The 23,370-nt window shown below is 31.7% G+C and overlaps 1 long non-coding RNA gene across 3 annotated transcripts; it reads right to left on the bottom strand.

The window, feature by feature from the left end:
* Positions 1-6,616: 6,616 nt before the first annotated feature.
* LOC143067627 (uncharacterized) lies at positions 6,617-22,518 on the bottom strand. 3 transcript variants are annotated; one of them, XR_012975990.1, is made up of 4 exons: positions 22,423-22,518; positions 19,009-21,009; positions 9,123-9,264; positions 6,617-8,445 (listed from the first exon to the last, which is right to left on the bottom strand). It is a non-coding gene; the product is annotated as an uncharacterized LOC143067627 (long non-coding RNA). The 3 variants fall into 3 exon arrangements; XR_012975988.1 differs by lacking the exon at positions 22,423-22,518 and having other exon boundaries at positions 19,009-22,166; XR_012975989.1 differs by lacking the exons at positions 19,009-21,009; positions 22,423-22,518 and adding an exon at positions 13,346-13,475.
* Between the last annotated feature and the right edge of the window lie 852 nt (positions 22,519-23,370).

The raw sequence follows: 23,370 nt of genomic DNA, 5'->3' as shown, positions 1-23,370 counted from the left end.
ATGTCTAACAAAACAATTCAATGTACTGAATCCAGTGGTGTAATTATTATTTTTCTAGCTTCGATGTACGATCTATAAAATGAAAAGGCGTGTTACTCATCAATAAATTTATACACATTTTACACACACAGAATGTACACAAAAAGACACGTTGGTTGAATTTACTTGCATGCGATATTTTGAACATCGAACAAAGACAGGCATTATGTTTGTCAACCAAATTGATATCATTGTGTGAAAAATCTACACAAAAATCTGTATTTTGGTGACATAAATCAATCTTTATTTAAAACCTGGTCTGTTAATGGGTCGGATGTATAAAACCCGGTCTGTTAATTGGTCTGTTAAGAGTTATGAATGGCAATAAAAGTATAATTTTATTGCTGTATGGGGTGTTATCGTATCAAATGGGTAGGCTTAAGACGAGTGGCTAAAATATACGGAAACAACACATGAGCAATGAAACAAAATATATACGGAAACACTGACATGAACAATAAATTTAGGCCATGAATATTGAAAACTGATATAAAAAAGTGTAATATTAAAGTATTATTATACATCATGTTAAAATGCCAAATTTTGATTGCCTAATACGAAGGTGTTAATTTACTCTATCACATGGCTGAGCGGGTGACAATTTTTTGGAATGTCACCCTCTCGGCTAGACCAATCCAAAATCGGCAGTTTAAACGACAATGAATTGAATCTACATCAAGTTATTTTATAGACAATGCTTAAAGTTCTAATTTACTATACAACGAAGCGTGGAACGACTCAAACTTAGTTCTTTTACAATTGTTGGAAAAACGTATTTCACTTGTTAATATTTTTACTTTAAAACCTATAAATCATTGTGTGTTATGCTTATTGTTGATATTACACGCATTCGTTCACCATCGATGGGTTTCAACTGGTGATGTACTGTGTAACATTTCATCATGTTCATTGTGATGTATATTTCTCAGCCAGATATGAGGCCTTTTGAAAGGGGTATTTACCCAAAATTTAAATAAAATAAATAACAATAACAAAATAACAACAATTGAAAATATTTTTTTTCTTGATAGCAGAGCTTTTTTCCCGTTTTGGGTTAATCCTTGTATCGTTTATATGTCAAGTCAATGCACTACTATTGTCTATTTACTTCACTTCTGGTGATTTTTTAAATACCCGTTACGCTGTCAAGTACGTGACTACATAGAACATACTTTATAATAAAACTCATCTGGTAAAGAAAATGATGATAGGACATTCATTATAATAAATCAAATATCACATAGCTGAGAGGGTGATAGAGCAGATCGGTATCCCTCGAAAAAACATTGTCAACCTTGGCTTCGCCGCGGTTGACAATGTTTTCTCGGGACCCAATCTGCTCTATCACCCTCTCAGCTATGTGTCACTTATATCTTATCACATATTTGTTACGGATACGGATAAATTTTTAAGATTTACCTGTTATGTTTCAATAGATTGTTATAATTGAACTTTTTTTCCCTCTTTTCTGCAACACTTAAATATGTGATAAAGAGCTTAAAGATTATATTATATTTTTTTTCCATATTTGCCCTGGTATCATCACTCGACCCATATCGGCCCTCGACTAAAGCCTCGAGGCCGATATGGGAGTCTCGGGATGATACAAGGGCTAATATAGAAAAGGGCATGTTATAATCTATACATATTGATTTCATCCAAGAATGGTCGCATATATCATGTGGATTCTTTTTAGGTTGTCATGAATGACCCTTATTTGTATCTAAATTGGTATTAACCAGTATATAAATCAGAGATAAACGTCGTAATGTAACTAAACATCAGTAAGTAAAATATATTGGGATGCTAGAATATATAAAGAATAAAGAAATAATAATGAGTAAGATAAAATAAAATGTAGAGAAAAGTAACAGACAATTTAAAGAATATAGAAATAAACAACACTCCCAATCCGGACCCTCATTGTATACACGAGAATCTGGATGGAAACACAGAATATATAGAATAATAGATAAGGACAGTAGGAAGTGATTAATAAAAAAAGATAGAAAAAAAATAATAACTGTTTGAGAATAAAGACATGAAACACCCCTGGGTGTTGAAACAGTAACGGATTGCTATGTACTCATACTGGTAATAAATGCTAAAAGTTTACATGAGGACAACTGCAGTTCTCCTCTGCACTTATGTAGAAAGGAACTAAACGGAATAAAATGAATTAAAACTTAAAATAACCAAATGTAGCTGCATTCGCTCCTTTCCGTTTACTTCTTTAGACTGATTTGTAAACAACAGATGATTCAGTAATAGAAGAAAAGAACCAATCGGATGATGTTGACGATTTAGAGTTTAACGTCCAGTGACAAATATCATGTGCATATGAGAACGACAACACGTTATATGTACCCTATGTTGTATTAGAAAGACACTTTCGGACGGATTTGAGAACGTGCTACTTTGAACAGACACAAAAATTAAGGCTGAAGAAAACGTTAATAATAGATTCATGCATATTCCAGCTGGCAATCCATATCCATATATTGAAGTGACACACCCCTTAATAAAATGTAAAGGAAGTCAAAATAAAAATGTTCTTACTAGAAGTATACTGTTGCAGCGTATTGTCATTTTTTTTTACTCAAGAGCATCTCATTCTTAACTTTTTCAAAGGGAAAATGTAAAGGTAGCACAACTATTGTCGTGGCTAAATAACTCTTAACTGACACAATTTCAATTGTCCAACCCATTAACAGACTTTATTCCCATAATGTTCACTAAAACGTGGTATTACTCACGTAATATTACAATTATGAAATATTTACTAATTTCAATTTATATTTTAGAACCAAAGTACGATTTTGTGTCCTTTAAATGATATCTAAAATTGTTTTTTTCGCCTTTCATTACAAAAATTGCTATGCGTATAAGCATAAATACTACATACTTGCGCGACGCCTTTTAGTTTTACTGAAAACTGCGCAGACTATGAAATGTTTTTACAGTTGGAAAATGTTCTATGATATATATCATTTTGTCAGACACTTTTCTTTTTTTGATTTGATTCTTATAATGTACCTAAAATCTGTATATTAAATAGATTTTAATATTAAAATTGTGCGTTTTACTCTTAACAGACGTATAACCAACCCGATTAACAGACCAACCGCCGATATAGCCGCATACTCAATATAGATTAACCGACTATCTCTCGGTTAGCCGAGTGTCGGCCGTGGTACTTAAACATCCCGTCAATTTGTTTGTATTATCTTTCATTTTTTGCTGGTGTGTTTTGTATATGCGACTTTTTGTGTTTCTTTGGTTCTTATAACGTGACTCTGTACTTTAAAAGATCCCGTCAATTATATGATATTGTTCTATTATATGTCATTATGATATATTTCTATTATGAATTAGAAAATACGTTGAACCACAAACGTAAAAATTATTCAATCGCGTAGTGGAATGAACTATTTGTGGATTCTTATAAATTCTTTATAACTTTTGGACTATTTTAAATCTCGGCCCACTTCTCAAATTAATTCTTACATACTTTGATTTTTTAACCCTGTATGCTAACATTGCCCATGTGAAATTTTTAAATTGTTCGTATATACATTGAACGTCACTTTTTTCACTTTTTGCGTTGAGGCCTTGACTAAGTCGGGTGTGTCTATTTTATGTGTTGGTCTATGTAATGTATCCGGGTTTTGTTTTCTGTAATTAGTTAGCACTTCAGTTTTATCATGTATATCTTTTATATTCATTTGATAAAATTTACTGTTTGCAATAGCATAAATTGTTCTAAATAATAAGGATGTTCTTATCCTAAGCAGAAAACCCTAGCCATTTTTGGCACAACCTTTTTGAACTTTTGATCCTCAGTGCTGCACAACTTTGTACTTGTTTTGACTTTCGAACTTTTCTGGGCGTCACTGGTAAGTCTTGTGTGGACGAGGCGCGTTTCTGGCGGTATTGAATTTTAAACCTGATGCCTTTTGTTAGCTATTATTCATGTGTTTCTTTGTCTAATAGGTTCTCCTATTTGTTTGTATTATAGTCCTGTAATATTATGTTGTCATTTTAATGTTATATGTAACACTGCCATTAAAGTGCGAGGTTTGGCATGCCAAAAAAACAGGTTCAACACACCATTTTTTTCTTTAAAAATGTCCTGTACCAAGTCAGGAATATGGCCATTGTTATATTATAGTTCGATCTGTGTGTGTTACATTTTAACGTTGTGTGTTCCGTTGTGTCGTTTGTTTTCTCTTATATTTCAGTGTGAATTCACACTACTATAAGACATGTCACGGTACTTTTCTATCCCAAATTCATGTATTTGGTTTTGATGTTATATTTGTTATTCTCATTGGATTTTGTCTAATGCTTAGTCCGTTTCTGTGTGTGTTACATTTTAATGTTGTGTCGTTGTTCTCCTCTTATATTTTATGCGTTTTCCTAAGTTTTAGTTTGTTACCCCGATTTTGTTTTTTGTCCATGGATTTACGAGTTGCCTTTATTTATGTGACGTATAAAATTTTCTGACGTCAGATGATGTTACACGATGATGTCTGCTGTACCCATATTTTGACTATTTTATTTATTATGTCTGTTTAGTTCACGCATCATTGTAAATATAACGGAATTTGATGAGACTTTCATCAAAGTGAGAGGTTTAGGGCTTTAAACCCAGGTTTAATCCACCATTTTCTACATTTGAAAATGCCTGTACCAAGTCAGGAATATGACAGTTATTGTCCATTCATTTTTTATGTGTTTTGTCATTTGATTTGGCCATGTGATTATGGACTTTCCGATGGATTCTCCTCTGAGTTCAGTATTTTTGTGATTTTACTTTTTTCAAGTATTCCATTATTCCTATGCATATTTATTATTATGATTCGGCATGGTGTGTATGTTTCTTTTTTTTTTCTACTAGTAAATCACAACCAAAATGAATGACATAAAACTATATGGTCCCGACAACTTTGTAGCGAGGCTATCAAAATACCAAGTAAATAATCAAAATCAAAGTGAAAAAATACCGGTATATCATCAAAATCAGAGTTCCAAGTAAATTATCAATATCGAGGTAAAAAACACCAAATAAATTATCAAATCGAGTAACAGATATACCAAGTAAATAATCAAAATCAAGGTTAAAAATGAAAATTTAAATCAAGTCAACATGAAAAGACTAAACATGATTTTTTTTAAATAGGTATGTTTGTGGTTTCGATTAATGTGCATATATCAATTGGAGTTGTATGTTATTCAAGTGGAAGGTTCGGCACGTCGTTAAAAACAAACGCTTCCCGTTTTGAGGATAGTTGAGCACGCCCTTCTATGTAATCTTTTGTGATGACTATTTGATATTTGTAAGAGACAGGCAGGAGGATTTTGAAAATCTGCTGGTATTCTGACATGGTAATAACTGATAACAAATAACTACTTCCTAAGTGTGTGTGGGGCGGGGGATACAAGTAAATAGGACATTGACCATTGACTATATATACCCATGAGGAAAACTAAAAATGTTTGCCCATCATAGAGAATATTCATTGATGTTCAGGAAACGTCGCTTGTACCTCCATTGCTCTTTTGATGTATTTAGGTAATTGTTATTGAGAAATAATCGTATTCTTTTGAAAAGAATTATACTATGTAGTTATCATGTCATACTTTTGGTATTCTAATTATTTACGATGTGATACTTATAAGAACCATTTCAGATTATTTTAAGCCTTGCACTTGGTAAGCAATTACAATGTTTTAGTGCGAAAGACAATTATGAAAAAGCGGGACAGGAGATGTGTAATAATTTCCTACGCAGTGTGAGACAACTATCCACCAAAATCCAACGGTGGAAAAGTTGTGAACACTTACAGGTCAACGTTGGGCCTTTAATAATGTTTGTGTGATAGCTTGTTTAAAAAGCTTGATTTCGCAGAGAAAACCATCGACCGTCGGCAACAAAAACAGAGAATAAATATCAATTAACCTTTAAGAAAAATGTAGCATGCTTAAATTTCTCAAAAAACTACAGATACTTAGTTATAATACAAAATCTATTTAAAAATAGATATGCAGTGAAATGCCTACATACATGTGTGAACAATTCTCAAACAAGACCATAAATAACGAATCAGTACAAGTCAAGGTTTTATACTTTGCCCGGACAGCCCACGACAACACCAATTAGAACCGGTCAAGATTTTACTCTTTCTCGGACTATCCACAGGCACTTGTCTCAATCTTTTTTTTATCCTATACACCCTAATTTATTGGGGAAAAAATTCTAAGACAAGTTCCTGTGGGACCATCAATGAACATACAAATCAGCACAGTCAAGGTTTTACCCTTTGCCAAGACTGTCCATGAAGATACAAACCAGTAGCCGTCAAGGATTTACTTTGTCCGGGCTATCCATGATAATACAACTCAATACTAGTTAAGTTTAAACTTTGTACGGAAAGTCGATGAAAATACAAATCAGTGCCTGTCAAGGATTACACTTTCCCGGACTGTCAATGAAATGATATTTAGATGTGTCTGATTTGTAAAATGTTTGGTAGTTTTAATAATTTACAACACCGGCAAAGCAATCAATGAAAGGTAAAAAAAATCAAAAAGTTTATTAAAATTACAATATGAAAAAAATAATACAATTGAGCTGTGTCATTATGTACGGTTACTTGATTGATAATAATTATTGACAAGCTCTTTGGTGCTTATAGGTTTCAGAATTAAGTATGTACAGTATTAGTAATTCTAATACCGTTTGATACTAGTACCATCAAGAGCTTAAATGACCCTCTTCTAATTATGTAACATTAAAATAGCTATAAAATAAAGAAAAACATGTCATAGCTTATATCAAGCGTAGACCCCAGTTCAGAACTTTGGAAAGAATTTTCATATAAGATGGAGATAATTCTGGATTTGGGAATTAATTTTCACAACAAAAGTTTTGAAATGTTTTACAGCAAAAAAGGATGAAGTCGTAGGTTTCTTATAAGGTGTTGCTTTGTAAAAAAAAACTGTTTTAAAACAACAGATATATCATGTTAAGGAGGGGTATTTTTCGCAAATACCCCTCAAGAACATGATATATCTGTTTAATTACACCGAATGTTAATGTTCAAAAACGCATTGATGATCGTGACGTTGCAAGCGTCCAGTCGGATAGAGTATTTTTTGGCAAATACCACGGCAGAGAGGGTAAAAAAGGCATATCCTTTTGGCAAATACCCCGGCGGCGTTAAAAAATGAACCATATTCATTTGATAACAGTAAATTGGTGAAAAATACGCTGGCTATCAACCAATCAAAATCCAGGATTCTTACATAAGGTGTAATTACTGCATAGAATGTATTGGTTAAATAAACTAAATTTAAGCGATAGTAAGACACATGCTTTAACATGAAGTGATAATACACACATATATCTTCAATAAATATTCAACTGTCATGCAATCAGACTTTGAACAATCTAAATCATTTAGATGCTAATAAACCCTAAGACTGAAATATACCCAAATACCGATGTATGGTAAAAAGAGTCCGTTATTTTTTATGCAATAAAGTAAGAAATATATTTCACCTTTAATCAAACAAGGGAATAAAATTGAGAATGGAAATGGGGAATGTGTCAAAGAGACAACAACCCGACCATAGAAAAAACAACAGCAGAAGGCCACTAACAGGTCTTCAATGTAGCGAGACATTCCCGCACCCGGAGAAAGCTTCCATTTCTATTTCTGGGACTACGAAATTTGTATTTGGGGTAAAAAATACAAAATGATAATTTATAATTTTCTTGAACAGTTGAATCGGGTATAATTATTTACGAGATTCCGGAATTACAAATGTTAAACATGACCAAACGTAACCTTGTGATAGAACCACAAAGATATTCCATTCATAAGATATTTTTTGAATTAACACTCTCATACAGTTACATCATACCATCAAATGTTATATTTGACAAAGAATACACAGCTTTCATTCTGATAAATACAGTTATCCAAGGCCACAAGTCATACACATACACAGTATGAACACAATATCACTTTAGTCCCGTTTGTACTGTCTTAATGTCTTTTAACCAATACCATAAAAAAAAGACAGATGATCCATCGGTTTATGTATCGATCCATCGGTTCATGCATCGATCCATCGGTTCATGTATCGATCCGTTGGATTATGAATCGGGAGAATCAATAATATCTGTGTTGTCGCCAGCAGAATTTCCAAGAATACGCTCACAAAATGATGGCCATTGTCCACTCGCCTTTAAGCGTTGACATCTTAAGACAAGAAGAGTTTTTCTATTTGGATAGTTCCGTCTGGTTCTGGCATTCGAATTGCCGTTGTTTTCTGAATGGCGCCTGCTACGCTTCACTTTATTTCTGATATGTTTTATTTCCCGTAAAACTTCAAAGGCTAAAATACAAAAATACAATATAAAATAAATTTAAACAATTTACCCAACGTATAGCTACTTAGTTGAGACGCTTTGCATCACACATTAGATAACTGTAATAATATAAATGTCTCTTGTTGTAAGCAGATAATACAAGTTAGTTTTCGTTTAGTTTTGATGTATAAATCAGGCCGTTAGTTTTCTCTCTTGAATTAGTCCCTATGTTTCATCATATTACCTTTTATTTTTTATAGTACGGTGTTAGTTTTGCTTTTTGTTGAATGAGGTACTTTGTCCTGTGATTATTCACATGTTTTTCATTGTCTATAGTTGATACTGGCCCGATATTTATTTTATTGGTAATCATACCACATCTCCATGTGTTATAACGTTGGAGCCTCAAGTTTCCTGAATGAAATTCAAACATTTTGCAACATTAAGGCGAAAGCCTTGTACAACTGTCACATATCTATTACACGTTAACCAAGAGACAGAGAATTTTCAGAGGCAATTACCTAAGACTGGCAATGCAATGTGAAATAATGGCGAAATTACCGAGTTGTTGCAGCCGATAGTCTAAAAATCATATTTGTTGTTGTAGTCTAAAAAGGCGACACGTAGTGGTTTCTTATTTTCATCAAAGCGAACGATATTATCTAATAAAAATCTTAGCTTAAAAAAAGATTAAAATACATACCATCATCAATTTCGGTTTCCAATGCTGTCTCTAGCTTTTCCAAGTCTCGGTTCGAAATAATGGACCTTGCTTTCACCACAGTCTGAGTAATGACAACCAACAAATACAAACATAATATGTTTCTATACACATCCATCGTATGCTGAAAATAAATACAAATGGCGTAATGAAACTAGCAGTCTTTTTGGTAAAAAGATAAAATTTCAATTGAAATTAATGTTACTTATATGAAGTACTGACTCATAAACAAAAACAAACGTCATAGATATTAAAGTGCTATGTCCTTCCATGTTTATAATTAAATATTTTCAACTAATAATAAACAATTATAGTAAAAATAACAGTTAACCTAAATTAAAGGGCACTTAACTTTATTCAATAGTAGTATATTTACAGAAATTTTGTTATAAAGTGTTTACTTGAAAATTCAAGTATAACAAAAGTGCAGAAGAGGCAGGAGCCTTAGACTTTGGATTTAATTTATTTCATGGCCGACATCAAATTTTTTTTTCAATTTCTAACAAAATTCACAGCAACACTGCCGCGTCTACTTTGACATTCAAACAATATAATGAACTATTTCTAAACCTATGACCACGTTATAAATGATAGTAAGAACAATACTGCATTTTTAATGGTTAATATATCTACATTTTTTTATTCTAATTATCCAACAAAATGTATGAGAATGACATTTTATAACCAAAAGGAATTAACCAAATTGAGAATGGAAATGGGTAATGTGTCAAAGAGACAAAAACCGACCAAAGAGCAGAAAACTGTTTGATTGTGATAAGATGCAAATAATTTGTTTTTATAAAAGACTCCCTTCACATCAAAGTTTACATGTAAAATTTCCAATAGTCTTCAACAGCAATAGGTAGCGCCGAATAACATGTAAAGGCAATAGACTGTTCAAACACTCAAATTCAAGTATTTGATAAGTTTCTGATTAGGACCCGTTGACACTAAGGGTTAAACAAGTACAGGAAAACATATATGGATAATCAAAAAGTACTAAAGTTGTAAGAGGTGCATTTTCCTCGAATGATCTGCCTACACACCTACAGGAAAATAACACTCAGTCATGCAATAATACAGGACGATGATCGCTAGATGACTGCGCTCTTATTTTGGAACAAACGTCAAACTCAATGGTTTGTCTTAATGATAATAGCATTATCCTTCCTAAATGTTTAATAAAGTGTTAGATAAATTAAGTACCAGCTGCGTAAAGTTAATGATCATAGTAAAGATCAATTTTAATGAAAATTGGTGGATTTATATCTAATGATATTGTTAGACGGTGTACATAATAACTATAATGCAACGCTTTTATAAGGGAAATGGGAAAAATGATGACATTGCTTTTTTCGTCAGTTAGAAGTAAGACTTTTCAGCTTTCATACAGATTGAAGTGCTGTGTAATTGTTTATTAATATGGTCAACAAGTTACATATACAATATTTTTACTTTTTCGGAAAAAAAATCACGGTACATTTGTATATAAGCTTTAAAAACGGACGAAAAGCGAGGGTTTATACGAGCTTTTTCCCTGTTTCGTAGCTAGTACAAATACATTTTACATTTCCGACAATGCATATATATTGTTTTTATCTAGTTGTTAAATTCACACGCGGCACTTTAAGGTTTAGTTGTTTACATCCAAGATATTTTATTTGAACACTTTCAAATAGAAACAAAATTATTCATGTATGTGATATTTGTACATACGTTCGCTGTTTGCAGGTTCAAGTGAATTAGTGTGTTAAGTTAATACAAATAAGGCCATATACGTATAACATTAGGAATATGAATATTGCATTTCCCGAAGGACTTGAATAAAAGCGCAAATCAGTCCCTTAATGATTTCAAATTATCATGGAATTAGTATAATAACTTATTACTTTGAGTTTAAAAGTTGCTTCCATAAATAATTTGATATCGCATTTCCACTAATACAATTTTCATCTTAAATGAACGCCGTACACAAATCTTTTTGTGCTGACTTGCTTTAATATCTTTATATTGGACCATATTTTTTTTTCCCTAACAAGTGCTTAAACTTATAAAATTTAAATTTCTATTATATTTTTGTGTATTCATATGCAATCAAAGTTTTAATTGCTTTGTATAAAACATTAATAAATAATACATATATATAAAACTTTTAATTTAGAACTATTTAATATATACACTTAACAGAAGAAATGGTCGTCTTTACAATTTCAAACATAACTGCGAACTATTGGTAAAAGATTTTTTTATATGACTATTGAAATCATCAATAATGTTTGTATGACATGTACTGAATTACCAAAAGTTGAACCTAAACGACTCTTTCAAAAGATATTCTAGAGAATTCATTTATATGCCGTTATAAACAGAACCTTTGCATTTAGGTAGTCGAGTACGAACTACATGTATTAAATATTTTATAACATGTTATCGTCCTGAATTTAATTACCTACGCACGCCTTCAGAGTCTAATCTATCAAAGTCATTGTTTTTCGCTCGTACTTTAAAAAAAAACAATTTTAAGGAAAGCAACCATTTTATCTTTTTCTTAAACATGACTAACAAGTCGACTTTTAAAGGAAGAATTGTAAAATGTTGCTATTTTTTAGATGAGACTATTGCGCAATTATATATCGAATCGAAAATACTGTGATAAAAACTGTGAGATGCGTACACAATTTGACGTTTCCAACGCAGTATTTAGTATACTGGTTCATCTATATGTTACGGAGTTTAGTGAGCAACCATTTAAAAAAACCTAGTACTCAATTTATTTAGGGGCCATGTGAAGTGTTGAAGACCCATTGGTAATATTGGGCTGTTTTCTGCTCTATGGTCGATTGTTATCTCTTTGACACTTTCCCCGTTTCCATTTTATATGCAATAATCTCTTAGACACTTTCATCGTTTCCATTTTATATGCAATAATAATCTCTTTGACACTTTCCCCGTTTCCATTTTATATGCAATAATAATCTCTTTGACACTTTCCCCGTTTCCATTTTATATGCAGATACGCCTATTTATTAAATTACGTTCTTCTATTTAATTAACCGTTTATTTTTCCATATTCTTAGTTTTTAGATAAGAAGATGTGGCAAGATTGCAATTGAGTCAACTAACTACCAAAGTCCAAATGACGTGATGTAAGCAACTTAATGGAATACGATGCAGTTTTTATTTTATTGTTTTACTACCACTATACCTTAAATTTGAATAAATTTATGAGCACGTACATGTACAACATAAGATAGTTCATAACATTGGCTCATCCCAAGCAGCTATAGTTGAATATATGTAATAACAAATACACCCATAGGGGGAAAAATATACCCCAAGAATATACGAAATAGAAAAAAAATATGGAAAACTTCCCAAAAAACTAACAGAAAATACCGAGTAACATCTGAACCTGGAAATTCGCGGTTGCACTTGCATGAGTTAGATATAAATTGTCAAAAATTGCAAAGGAGTAGGTTCAGTAAGACCCCTTTTTGGCCCCAAAATATAGCAGTTTTACAAAATTGCTAAAATGTTAACTTTTAGTTATTCATTGGACAGTAGAATGCTTCTGCTGCATAAATATGAGCTGTTTTTGACAATACAATGCACATATATCGGGTACTAGCACCATAAAGTCATGCAAAATTACTGAAATCTTCACAATTCTAGCATTTTAGCTAAATTTTAGACGGTTTTCGTGTAAAACGAAAGTGGACGCATTCGTGTTCATTCATAATTTTGAAACGCTAGTTGTATTTTATGATAATACATAACATATATAAAGTTTGAGAATGAACACGGATGCGGCCACTTTCATTTTTGACAAAAAACATCTGAAAATTGACATTTTTCGGCATATTTGGTAGATTTTTCATATTTGAGCTTGAATCGGATCGTTTTTAAAGACTAAATCACTTAGAATATTTCACATAAACTTTGATTCAAATGAAATAGACACTTAAGTGTTTAAAAAGTGGTCACAATCTTTCGTCAGATGAACCTGAAATATGAGGCCAAAATTGGTCCTTACCGGGCCTACTCCTTTCTAGTTAATATTTTTTTTTTAAATTAATTTGAAGTTTAGTTCAACGTTTGTATAATCAAATTCAAATAAAGATATAAATAAATAAAACCGATTTTCAGTATGCTTTGCAGAATTATTTTCTTATGTTATAAATTCAAATTAAATAAAATATACTTACTTTTTATTGAAATAAAGTTTGGCAACCATACAGTAACACAGTTTTGATGAAATGCAACACAGCACGAACAGCTGATCGTATATGATATATTCATATAAATCTCAAGTGACCTTAACATACTGTATCATTCATTGGTCTCCTTAGAATATCCTTGACTAGTCATCAACGATTGGGCGACAATTTATTCAATGATGGTAAATTATTTGATAAATATGCTATTGTCATTGATAGGATCAATAACGTAAAACCATTTCAAAATTATTGTCTGAAACGACTTTTTGATAAGTTGACAATTTTGATAGTATTGTTTAATAATTTGCAAGTTTGATTTGTAAGAAAGATTTGAACATCTGTATGGCTGATTTATTATATTAGAACAACAAGGTGTACGTTGACACTACGAAATAATGTTTAAACTTAAAGTAGAATATTTTTTAAAAGACAGACTGATTAAATTTGATAAATCTTTGTCAAATTATTTGGAAAGTCATTATACCAGATTGACTAACTTATGAGTTTCTACTTTTAAGAAATGAATTGTTGTGGATGGAAAAGAGTTTTCTTATCATTTAACCTTTATAAACTTTGGTTTTGTTTCGGTTTGAAAAATGACATGCATTTATTTGCATTTTTTAGGACAATTTGAAAGATGAAGGCTACCATTAAAAGAATAATTGCTTTGTTTTTATACTATGCATGTGTCCCATTTTCCAAAACATACAGTGTATATAGTCTTTTATGTAATGAAATTCTAACATAAATACTTTTTTATTTAAATTAAGGACCTCAAGAATCGTTAATGTCGCAAGGATATTGGTGTTATCGATGTTTAATGAACAAGAGCATGCTTTAAGAGAATCGGAACATAGTGATTGGTCGTGGCAACTGTATTGTTTTTGGAGACCCAAAAGACGTAATGTGTCGTTGTTATCGTTTATGAATGACAGGAAAGACGCTGATATGTATTATGGGTGGCAAAAAGAGTTGATTGGTCGTGGGAACTGTTTTTGGTCGACAAGATTTTCGTGATTGGTCGTGACAGTCTTAAATAGTCGACAAGAAATATGTGATTGGCCGTGTTATTAATTATGGTGACATGATTGGCGTTTTGGAGACAACACATATGTGATTAGTCGGGGTTATTTTTCAAGAATGACAAGGTGGATATTCTTTATGGATTCCAGGAAAGACGTAAATGGTCGTGTTAAGGTAGCACAATACAAAGATTTTAAGCCTCCAATTCCCCAGTTTTAAAATGCTGTAACTTTCGTTTTAATGCTTGAAAATTTATAATAGTGGTATCCATGGATAGCTAACAGACTACTCTTTCAAATTAATGCAATGTTAGTATTATACAACAATTATGTAATCAATTATAATGATAACTGTGTCTACAAAATTTTACAACAAATTTCCACTTTTAATTGAAATTAGCTTTTTTATAGATCCCCCTAGAGGGTTGATTTTATTATATGTTGTTCCTTGGGTCATTATCAAAAAAAGAGTGTCTCAGATTTTGGATAGAATGTATAGATCAAATTTTACACCTAATCATACATTAGCTTCTTTTATGTGGTAAGGATGTTTACACTAATTACAAATTTATGAGAGAATGGAATACGATAGCGATAATTTGAGACACCTTTTTGAAGCTCTTGCTGTGCTGATTAAGATAACGTTCAAATTTCTTGTGTAGCTGCTATAGAGATGAAAGAGCTAAATTCATTTAAGTGACCTGACCAAGATTTTGCCACTAATTGCATAATAATTGATTACATAATGATTGCATAACAAAAATGTTGCATTCATTTAAAAGATTATTCTTTTATCAATCTACATATACCTCTTTTATTAATTTATATGCAATTTTAAGAAAGTTACAGCATTTTAAAGGTTGGGGATTGGAAGTAAAAAAATCTTTGTATTGTGCTACCTTAATTGGAAATGGATGACAGGAAGGATGGTACATGCATTGGTAGTCGTTTGTGTTTTTTTTTGTATTGATTTCGTTGCTCATATAGACACGTTTTCTATTAAGAATTTAGATAAATGTATATACCTTTTTGTTCCTTATTTAAGCAAGAACTACTCAGACAATACATATTTTAATCCATGTAATGAAAGCTTTTATGTGGTACCAGAACAGTCTTGTGATATAATGTGTATATTTAAAGCGAGTGTATGTAAACCGTACTTGACAACGGTATCTCATTTGAAGGTGGACGACCTTCAACTGTTAACAATTCTTAATTTTTATTTATGTATAATGATTATCATTTGTTTTATTTATTTTTCATTTTCAGGAATCTGCAATATAGTAAATTTTATTCAAGCGGCAACCAAACGATTGACAATGAATTCACCGTAAAATATGAAAACAACACGTTATAGATTTAATGCTTCCGATGAGTTTTCTGGATTTACCTTCAATAGAAACGGTCCAAGCTGTATATTTGAAAGAACCGAAACAGTAACTTATAGAGCTACATAACCAAAACGGATCTAAAAATAGCCAAATATATCAGAACAACTTTGGCTGTGGTAGTTGAAACCTAAGTTTTTAACAATTTTAAAATTCATAAACAGACAATTTTAGAAAGGTTTGTTATAAATCCTGTCAGTACCAAACTGACTACTGGTAAATTGCACCGCAGATATATAGTATGTATTTTTTTTCATATATCCTATGTATATGTGACAAAATTACTTTTACAACAATTTGTATCGTTATCAGATTTCAGGTAACCAATTGGACCATTAAATGACAGGATCATTTGATGAACGATATTATTTAGACCGATTAAATACCGGGATTAAGTGGAGTTACATCATGCATATAATTTGGTATTTCAATGCACTGACCTATAGCAATGCTACGTGAATTGTTTTAAAATAGTCACAAAGCAATCAATGCAAATAAAGTTGCGTGTTGTCAAATATTCGTACGGTTCAATTTCTGATAAATAAGGTATAAGGTATTCACGTTTTATATAATAAGAAAAACAAAACAAACTAGATTTGCTATTGCAAGCAATAGCGGAGGATGGCACCCCGTACTGGACATTGTCACAGTAGCATCAACAATTATAAGTGTACAAAAGTCAAATGGCATATCTATTATACATGTCGGAATCAGCATTTCTGAACCTCCCCCCCTTTTTTTTCTCTAATAGAATACGTTTCAGTTCTATACATAGATTGGGAATCCTTTTAAATGTAAAATTAGACACGCGTGCAAGTAGGAAGGTGGTGTCACGTGATACTCAAGTATATTATCGTGGACTTAGCATCACGGGGAGGGGGGGGGGTAACTTCCTATTATTGGGTATACGGGGATGTGCCAAAATATGGGTCATAATTTTGCGAAATTTTATATAAAAATGACCCTCCTTTTTAATGACATCCTATATTAAAATGCATTTACGTTTGATAACTGTATATTGATTTGGGGTATGATCTACATATCATTCTCGACTCCTAGGAGTCGAGATTAAGAATTGAACGATGGACAGTTAGTGCGTGAATTTTTCTTGCTACCTGATTGGAAGATATTACGAGACGTGAATAATCAAAGTTTATTGATTGGTTAGGACAATCCAAACCAAGTAAATGTCCTTCAATCCCGTAGAGTATCGGATTTGTCCTCTCTATTTTAGCAATTAGATTTTACACGGGTAACCTTTATCTATAAATAGTCGAATCTTCTGGAGTAAACAAAAACGTTAAACGATACTACTTCATAGCGTGTGACTAGCTCACGTGTGTGGTAAAATCCGGGGGTAAAATTTGTTGATTGATGCACGTGGCTATATTCTAGTAAATGAATTAATCTACAAAGCGAGAGCACTTTCCATTTTCATCAGCTAAGAGTCGAATAGCGGCTTTTTGAAAGGCTAACGCTTGTATATAGATATGCTATTGATATGTGCACCAAACGATGTCAATTCAGATATAAAAACTTAAGGGTAGCTGGTATATGGTGATGATGAGTTAGTGCTTATATATAATATAAGCATGGGTCATATTTTAAATATGATATAAATTGTTATAATAGCTATTCATTCACGGAAGTGAAAACAATTGTTTAAGATGTTTTAAGTATTTACATCATCAGGTTCTTTACTTTATAAGTATTTACTTCAAGGTCAAGTATGAAAAGTTTTACTTAATGTACTACAAGGACGCAATTTCACCTTCAATAACGCCACTATTTGTCCACCCATTCACTTGAACAAAGTTCATTGAGAAAATCAAAATTCTTTCTTATTTCCTTCTCCAGTGAAAAGATTACAATCTTTATGTTACTCATATTTCAATCAATAGTTATTATTCTTTTTTATTTGAAAGCAATATATAGTGACTTGTATTAAATTGGAAAAAAAACCCCGATTATTTGATATTGATAAAATGTTTTAACTTTACAATATAATTCAATGACGTAGATGCTTTAGTAATTAACAAAAGAGAATTGATGCAGTATTCCTATATAGATATCCTCAACAACCAAGATAACATATATAGACACAATCTATCAACTTCGTACTTTATTTGGCCTTTTTTTAAAATCTTTTTTTTTATTCGAGTGTCACTGTTGAGTCTTTTGTAGACGAAACGCGCGTATGGCGTAAAAACTAAATCTAATCCTGGTTTCTATGATGAGATATTTACAACCACTGGGTAGATGCTACTGCTGGTGGAGTTTTAACTCCAAGAATGTATCACCAGCCCAGTAGTCAGCACTTCTGTGCTGGCATGAATTTATTATCATTGATATGGTCATATTTATAAATTAACTTTATAAAATTTTTGAATTTTTGAAATACTATGGCTTTTCTACCTCAGGAATAGATAACCTCAGTTTTATTTGGCAAATTTTTAGGAATTTTGGTCCTCAATACTCTTCAACTTCGTACTTTATTTGGCCTTTTTAACTATTTTTTTTAATCGAGCGTCACTGATGAGTCTTTTGTAGACGAAACGCGCGTCTAGCGTAAAAACCAAACTTTAATCCTGGTATCTATGATGAGTTTATTTAAATCTAAATAAGTTAATGCTCATACAATTGTTTGATATTTCCCCAATTGTATGACGTTTTTTTCGCCAGTTAACAATCCATATTCCGCTATATATGTTTAACTACCTATATACATATTGGCCGTAAAACTCTCCGGCATTTAAAAGATTTAAAATGTCAAGTGTTAAAAGAAAACGTGAAAGGTCTTTCATTTTCCATTTGTAGAATTTACTCTGATAGATTAAGAGTGCAATACAACCCTTAAAATAGGACAATATTTTTTTTAATTTATGACAAGAACTGCTGTCGTTAGTAAAACGATGTCATTGCAATTGACCCCATAAGTCCAAAGAGTTGTAGCTAATAATGTTTATAGAAACCGTAAATGGTGATTATGCCTAAACAGAAATAGAATCTCTTCGGTAAAAGTATAACAAAGTTGTTCCTTGAAGACCTACCATTTTTCACTATTCACTATTCAAGACTTCCGTTACTATCACGGATTTTGAGATTATTCCCTTACAAGGTGTAATGTCAAAGGTCAAAGCTAACCTTAAAATTTTACCCCGAGATTTATAACTGAATCTTAGGACTAAGGTGAAACTGATTAACCTTTTTTATATTACAAAACGTCAGTTAAGTGACTTACTTTACTTGAATAATTGCTTATATCTGATGAGGTCCACGACGCATTAAGGCATCACTGGTATGTATCATCTATGATATTCACGTTAGTATCTAACACTATTCACAATGAATCACTGGTAATAGTAGAATCACAACCGATCATCATAGTATTAAATCAATTCACAACGTATCACTTCAAGTCTTGAATCTAGTGAGATCTTTAACGCATCACTTGCGTCTAGTGAGATCTTTAACGCATCACTTGCATCCAGTGAGATCCACAACGCATCACTTGCATCTAGTGCGATCCACAACGCATCACTTGCGTCTAGTGAGATCCACAACGCATCACTTTAGTATATAATGCGATTTGCAACGCATCTCTATCGTATCTAGTGATATCAGCAACGCACAAATGTAGTATCTGATGAGATCCACAACATTTCACTTTATTATGTGTGATCCACAACGCATCACTTTATTATCTTATGAGATCCACATAATACCACTATAGTATCTAATGAGACCAATAACAGATTACTTTTCTATCAAAAAGATAAATAGCGCATCACTTTTGTATCTAAAAGATTCACAACGCATTAGTTTTTTTTTATCTAACGCGGTTCACAACACAGCACTGGTATCTTATGAAATCCTCATCGCATCACTCTAGTATCGAATGAGATTTACAACTCATCGCTGTATTTTGGTTAGATCCACAACGCAATATTACGTATCTAATAAGATTCACAACGAATCACTATAGTATCTAAGGAAATAAAGAACGCACCACTATATTATCTTATGAGATCTACAACGCATCACTATATCGAATGAAATTCATAACACATTAGTACATTATCTAATGAGATCCTCGGCGTATCACTATATTGTATGATGACATACAAAACAAATCTCTATAGTATCTTATGCGATTCACAAAGCATCACTGGTATCTAATGAGATCTACAACGCATCACTTTATATCATTTAATGAGATCCACAATGCATCAATATATTAATCCATTAGATCCATAGCGTTTCACTTTATTTATTAAATGATGAGATCTACAGCACATCACTATAGTATCTTTTGAGATTCACAACGAATCACTAGTATCTTATGATATCTTCAACGCATCACTATATTACCTTATGAGATCTAAAACGTATCACTATTATATTTGATGAGATGTTCAACGCACCATTTGAGTATCTAATGATATCTTTTCCACATCACTATATTGTCTAATGATCTCTACACCACATCCCTTTATTATCTAACGATATCTTCACCACATCCATATATTATCTAATGATATCTACAGCACATCACTATGTTATCTAATGATATCTACACAACATCACTATATTATCCAATAATATCTACACCACATCTACACCACATCCCTATATTATCTAATGATATCTACACCACATCCCTATATTATATAATGATATCTACACCACATCCCTATATTATCTAATGATATCTACACCACATCACTATATTATCTAATAATATCTGTACCATATCCATATATAATCTAATAATATCTACATCACATCCCTATATTATCTAATAATATCTACACCAAAGACCTATATTACCTACTTAGATTCGCAAACCATCACTCTATTATCTAATGAGATCCACAACGCATTTCTATAGCATCTTAAGAGATCTACAACGCATCACTACAGTATCTAATTAGATCCACATCGCATCACTTTATTTTCTCATAAGATAAACAACGCATTTATATGGAACGCCATGACTGTCTTCTGATGTTGATTGTTGAATATGTTCGGTGCTTAATCCTTTATGTTCAGTAGTATTTATATTATGTTCAGTAGTTTTCAAATTATGTTCAGTAGTTTTGACATTATGTTCGGTGCTTTGGTCATTTATATTGTAAATAATGCGATGCACAGCCCATTGCTACTATCTCATGAAATCCACAACAGTTTTGATTGTACGATTTATATATGTTTAAATTCAAATGCATTCGAAAACAATCATCTAAAACAAATATGATATACAGCAACATACGGCTACTATCAAATTAATATATACTGGATATACCACATGTGAAAACTACACAGTTTGCTAAGAAAAGTTTAACAGCCAACCTGACCATTTCAGAACTGAAAACAGTTTTTTCTCGATTTAAAAGCCTTATACAATCCTGGAATGGTTCAAAGTGCTGTTGTTCTGCATGTAGATAAGCTTTCTCATATTTTAGAAGTTGCTCTAACATGTTATGTGCTTAAATTTTGGTTTTACTTCAGTTATGGTTTGCTTAGATATGTATTTTAGTAGTGATTTTCCATGTAATATGCCTGTGCTGTTATATATCTTGTTTGCATGTTGTGTGTTTTAATGTTTGTTTATGTTATTTTATTTTCGGTAAAAAGCTCTTCAGAGCTTATGTTTGTATTGTTATATGGAGACCGAATCAAAATTAAAACCTTCGTATTGTATGGTAACACTCATTTATAGGTTTCTGACATGACTAAGGCACATACAGAATGTGGCGGATTACAAATGTTTGCAGACACCCCCTCCTAGTATGGAACAGTGGTGTAACAACACAACATAAGAACTAACTATATAAATCGGGAAAAGAACATACAATAAGTAAAAAATAATAAAATATAGTTGTGATATTACATTATATAACGAAATGTCGCATGTCAAGTGGATATCACAAGATGCCAAGTGCCCATCAAATAACGACAAGTCCTCGTCATATAATGATAATTCCACATAATATAATGATAATTCCATAAAGAATAATGGCAAAATAGCGCACATTATATAGTGATAAGTGACGTCATATAATTGTGATTACATATGATATGAGTGAACATCATATATCATGTTTATTATTGAAGGATTTTGTTATTAAATAGTTCGTTTATATGTGTGTTGGTGTTTGTTTTCGTTGCACTTGGGTGTTCCTGTTGTTTCCGTTTGTTTTCTTTGTATAGTTGATATGTTTCCTTCGGTTTCATCGATTTATGACTTTCGAATAAAGGTAATCTAATTAAAATGTAGATCTCTGATTTCGTTATTGTAGTATCTATATTTTAATTAGATTTCGTTTTACTGCAGTATAACGAAATCAGAGATCTATATTTTAATTATATTATACTACAGTATAACGAAATCAAAGATCTATATTTTAATTAGATTGGAACAACGGTATACTACTACTGTTGTTCTTATAATAATATTTCATCATCGAAATACGTTATTATATCATTTATTTTAAATATCCTATCGATGTGATTCTAGGTGATAATGACATTGTTTTTGTAGCTTAAAGTAGGCTATATGTACTCTATGTATATGTATGTATGAATAAATCAACTTATGTAAGATAATATGATTTTGTAAACATTTTATATTGAAATAAAAAATCGCATTTACCTTTCATTGTGTGATAGAATGATCCGAACAAAATATAATTTAGAATAACATATACAATCCATGTTTATTTAATATCAGTGAATCTTTAACTTAAATGAAAATATCTATCCGAACAATTATTCTTATATTAATGTTTTAAATTATGAACTTTGGATGATGAAATACCATGCATTGGTTGGGTGGACAGCGTATGCTAAAGCGTATGAAGTAATGAATGGAATATTTACATTGAGTTTCGTCGTGCATATATAATTATTTATAAATTAATTTTCCATTTACATGAAAACTGAGATATTATAAAAAAATCAATATAAAAATAACGATTGTGAAAATAATAATAAAATTTATAATTCAAAATATAGCTACAAAAAATTGATTGTTGTTAAAGGTAAAAAATTACAAACGACACTTATATATCAAGCTAAGTAAGGGTGCATTTCTTTCTAACACAAACGATGCAAACGACTAAGCACGCACATGTTTTGATTGAAAGTTCAAACAGGGTCAGGAAAGACTTATAAAACGTTGTATTTGTTTCTACTGTCGTAGCGTTTAGAAAACAACAACAAACGCAAATACAACATTTACAAAATTTTGGTTAGAAAGAAATGCAGCCTTAAATAATGTAACATAAAATTGTCTTTTGGAAGAGGGGCAAAAAACAGCAATAGAACATTCAAACTCACAAGTCGAAAACAAACTGAAAATGCCTTCGCAAAAAACAACAACACCGAAATGACAAACAATACATACAACGCAACAAAAAAACCTAAAGACTGAACACCATAAACCCATCTAAATACCAGGGGTATCTCAAGTGGTCTGGAAGGTCTAGCTGATCCTGATACACATGTGGCACCCGTCGTGTTGTTCATGGATGTACAGATCCGTTGACAAGTTTTTCGGTATATCATATTCGAGAAAATGAAAACTGGTATATGGTTACGA

The sequence above is a fragment of the Mytilus galloprovincialis genome, chromosome 3, assembly GCF_965363235.1.
Source record: "Mytilus galloprovincialis chromosome 3, xbMytGall1.hap1.1, whole genome shotgun sequence".
Classification (NCBI taxonomy): domain Eukaryota; kingdom Metazoa; phylum Mollusca; class Bivalvia; order Mytilida; family Mytilidae; genus Mytilus; species Mytilus galloprovincialis.
The sequence above is the reverse complement of the archived record's forward strand: the minus strand, read 5'-3'. Positions and strand labels throughout refer to the sequence as shown.